At 47.4% G+C, this 4,535-nt stretch overlaps 1 non-coding gene across 1 annotated transcript; it reads right to left on the bottom strand.

The window, feature by feature from the left end:
- Nucleotides 1-408: 408 nt before the first annotated feature.
- LOC121920073 lies at nt 409-597 on the bottom strand. Its single transcript, XR_006101635.1, has one exon. It is a non-coding gene; the product is annotated as a U2 spliceosomal RNA (small nuclear RNA).
- Between the last annotated feature and the right edge of the window lie 3,938 nt (nt 598-4,535).

Below are 4,535 nucleotides of genomic sequence, written 5' to 3' on the forward strand. Positions count from 1 at the left end.
TCCCCCATGAACTTCTGGGAAGGGCTCTCTAGCAGGGCTGTTGCTGCCCCTTGAGGTGGGTGGGCTGGGGGGTCTTCCCAGGGGCAGCCAGGAGCCCCTTCTGCATGCCCTCCATGCGTTGGAGTGTTGTGTGCCTTCCTGGCTGGATGACCTTTGGGGTCTCTTCCTAGGAGCCTATGACTCTTTGCCTGGAAGAGGAGAGTCCCCTCCATGCTTCTCCTTTCAGGAAAGGGTGCTTTCCCCTTTCCTTGCCTAGATCTCCCCAGGGGCAGCCAGGCCTCCCTTTAGCAGCCCCCTTTCCTTAGAGCAGACTTCCAAGGGAAGAAATCTGGCTCTTAAGTAAAGCTTTTGCCCAACAGCCCTTTGATAACTCAATCTGTTTTTAAACCACTGATATTCCTCCCAAAGGGGAGGCGCACCGTTCCTGGAGGCACTGCAATCCAAGGTCGATGTGTGGATTGGATGGAGCAAGCTCCTATTCCATCTCCCAGCTCCAAAAATCCATTTCATATATAGTAGTCCTCAAATAGAGGACGTATCAGATATTAAACTGATAAGAACAGATTAAATGTTTTATTAGAAAATATTTAAGGATACAATTTAACATAAACCAATAGGTAATACATATCAAGTCCAAAGACTGCAATTGCAAATAAAAATACATAGTAGTATGATAATATATAAAGAAATTAGATATAAAGCAAATTTCATTCCTAATATATCCAAACAGTTGCATACCATAAAAGAAAAAGAAAGGAAGGAGAAGTGAAGAAGGGGAGGAAGAAAGGGGGAGTAAGGAAAGAAGAATGAAGCTTCACCGTTCCTTTTCTACCAAAACCGCAGCTGGTTCCTCATACTGACGATGGCCCAAAATGTGCTCAATGTAAATGTCTCTGGACCATCTAAGGATTGGCTAAGTGGACAGCCTTGTTTCACCCCACGACGAACACGGATTTCCACCGTCTCGCCTTCCGCCGTCCGCACGGTGGTGGTACAGTCATTGCAAAGTTCACGGAGCAGGTCAAGAAATGTCGAAGGCATGCCCAATTCAGCCAGTGTTTCCGAGATGTGAGAATGTGGCACAGAGCCAAAGGCCTTGCTGATGTCAAGCCAGGCCACAGAACACACTCTTCTGGTGCGACGAACAGTGTCAATAGTTGTTTGAATTATAAAGTTGTGTTCATAGCAGCCCTCACAGGACATGAAGCCCTTTTGTTCAGGGCGGACAACACGACCAGTGATGGCCCAGTCTGTGACCCTGGCAGCAATGCAGCTTGTGTACACCTTGTAGATGGTGCTACAGAGGGAGATTGGGCGCCAGTTGTTAGGGTCCGTCGGATCATCCTTCTTATGGATGAGGACGATCATAGCTTTTTTCCAGCTGGTCGGCATTCGACAAAATTGTTTACTGAGATTAAAGGTGGATGCTAAAACTAAACAGCCAGGATCATACTTCTTCAGTAACTGTATCGAATGCCATCCTCGCCTGGGGCTGTATTTTTAGCCCTTGTCAGTCTTGCCTCAACTTCTTGGGGGGTAAAGTCTCTTAAGAGGATGGTGTTTAACGGCTTTGCTCATCTCGATCAAACACAGAAGTAAAATGTTCATACAACTGACCACTAGGAATGGTACAAAATGGAGATGGGCCATCTAGAACTTCCCTGACAGCTCTTGGTGCTCCAGAGGTTGTTTGCCCTGGGTTAGCTGCCTAGGGTTGGAAGGAGCCATGGTAGAGAAGGGGGCATCATCACACAACCAGCCAGTACAATACAGGAAAGAGTGTTGGTTCATGAAACTTCCTACCATGAACTTTCTCAATTTGGAAAAAATAAGAACAGATTACAGTACACTTTTAAAGATTTTATTCCCAGCCAAAAGGCCAAGAGGCAATACAAAAAGCTGCCTCCGCCTCAGGAGCCTCTCCTTCCAATGTGCTTTCAGGCTAGAGCGAGATCTGAGCCTGACCCAAGGCCTCCATCCGCCTGGATCCACTGACTGCCCTCCAGTCCCAGCTGCACCTTCTACCTAGGATCCCTTCGATGTCCCCCAAGAGAAGGCCTCCCTGCCTCCATACCTTCGCCCCAAATTGGGAGCCTTTGGCCCACAAGAAGACTTAAGGGTTCTCCTCCATCCCTATTGGTCCAAGATTTGCATAGCCCCACCCCCTTTGCACAGTTGTGAGAAGGGAGAGAGGAAACAGCGCCACCTCCTGGCCAGGGAGGCTCCTGCGGCAGAAGAATTACACAAATACCCAGGAAAGACATCAAAGGTAGAGCCCTGCCCATGTTAGTCTATAGCAATTGCTCCCAAACTGTGTGCCCTTTAAGAAAATTTGGACTTCAGCTCCCAGGAGCCTCAGCCATGTTGGCCAATAGCCTGGGATTCTGGGTGTGAAGTCCAACATGCCCTTAAAGATCACAGTTTGGAGAACGCTGGTCTATAGAATCAGTCTGTAGAGAGAGATCTTGTTGCACCTTTGAGACTCATTGAAAGGAAGAAGTTGGCAGCCTCTTGCTTTCCTTTCAGAAACGCCCTTTATGCTTTGAGTCCTGCAAAGATCCGGCGGAAACAAGAGACAATTACAATTAGCTCACTTAACAAAGGAAAAAATGCAAAGAAAAGGGTTTTTTAGAAATCATTACAACTGAGAATTAAAAATAAGTCATTAGGAAAAGAGGAGGAACAGTATTATATTTCAAAGATATTTACATATTGTGCTAAATAGAAATGTGTTGGGCTGCAACCACACTGCAGAAATGATGCAGTTTGACACCCCTTTAACTGCCCTGGCTCAGTGCTAGGGAATCCTGGGAATTCTAGTTTTGTGAGGCATTTCGCCTTCTTTCTCAGCAAACTCTGGTGTGACAAGAAACTACAATTCCCAAGATTTCATAGCACTGGGCCATGGCAGTTAAAATGGTATGAAACTGGATTGTCTCTGGAGTGAAGATGCAGCCTGAGTTGGGTCCAAGAGACATTGCAGAAATGATCCAGTTTGAGACTGCTTTAAGTGCCCTGGCTGAGTGCAACTCACAGCCTCAGAGACACAACACACACACACACACTGAGGGCGGGGGGGACGGACCACTCTCCTCTCTGATTGGCTGAAAACCGTTAGTGTGACTCCAGACAGCATTGGTTGCTCTGTAGCCTCTCAGGGCTGGAGCTGAAAACTCTTCCCTGAATAGAGCCAGACACGGAAATCAAACGGAAAGCACTGAAAAATCCCAATTCCTGTTTAAAACTCCAGAAAGTGGCAACACTGAACATCATTTCCAGGTTTATAATGGTTCCCTCTCTTACCAAAAGCATAGCTGCTTCCTCATACTGGCGGTGCCCTGAGATATGCTCAATGTAAATGCCACAGGGCCATCTAATGGTCAGCACATTTCTGGAGTGCCAAGATGACCTTCCGCCTCAGGAGGAGACTCAGGAGGAGTTTTGCAGGAGACCACCAGTTGCATACAATGTCAGTCAACTGCCCAGACGGCTTCTTCCTTATCCCTCCATCAGTAAAATGCAAGTGAGTGCATCTCAACCACCTTAACAACAAACACTTGTCCTGAGGTTCCTCAGAGAGCAGAGGGGGAAACTAGTTAATCTCTCAGCCTTCCCAGGAAAGCTCCCAGGGGGAAGAAAATAGTACCTGAGAAAGGAGGATGGGGCTGCACAAAAACGCCGAGCAGAGGGAACAACTAAGACCGTCTTACTCCATGGGCAGAAAGATGAGGCAACGCTCACTAAAGGGATTGTCCTTTGGTACCCGCTCAATCAGCATACCTGCCTTGTGTGCAAAGAGCCAAAGAAACAATACGCTATGCACAGCCACTCTTCTCACCCACATCAGCTGCTACCATGCACCGGTCTGCTATCTGTGTGAACACTGCTCTTCACAATTCATGAACCTGCCTTTGAAAAACCAAATGTCAGGTTGCATGTCTAGCTCACCCACTAGTATACCTTCAACTCAAACCACACCAAAGTTGCAACAAGGACTCATGAATGAACACAGTGCCCACCGGGGCTCTTGGGCCAACACTTCAAGTGATGAACAAGCAGGAGAACCTCCATCTGAGAGGAAAACGGCCACCACAAAGCCTGCTGCCCCAGTGAAACAGAAATCATCTGTACCAGGGGTAGGCAACCCTTTTGAGCCAGGGGCCGGGTTGCTGTCCCTCAGACAACTGGGGGGCCAAAGCCAAAAAATAAATAATTAAATAAATTAAATAAATAAATAAACCGGGACAAATGTAGGACAAAATTTTCAAATGGAGGACACTTTTAAAATAAAAAATGGAGGACACGCGAAAAAATTTGCTGATTTTGAAAAAAAAAAGTTAAGATAAATGCATGTTTCTGAGGCTTCTATAGACAATTGCCCCACCATGCCCCTCGCGCGAGACGCCAAAGGCCCCGGCGGCAATCAGCGGCAGGACCAGGCTGGGGCCGGTCCCAAGGCCTCGCCAGGCCGCATCTGGCCCACGGGCTGCAGGCCTTCTTTGTATCAACAAGATACAAAATGGCTGCAAAAACTG

Source organism: Sceloporus undulatus, chromosome 1, assembly GCF_019175285.1.
Source record: "Sceloporus undulatus isolate JIND9_A2432 ecotype Alabama chromosome 1, SceUnd_v1.1, whole genome shotgun sequence".
Classification (NCBI taxonomy): Eukaryota; Metazoa; Chordata; class Lepidosauria; order Squamata; family Phrynosomatidae; genus Sceloporus; species Sceloporus undulatus.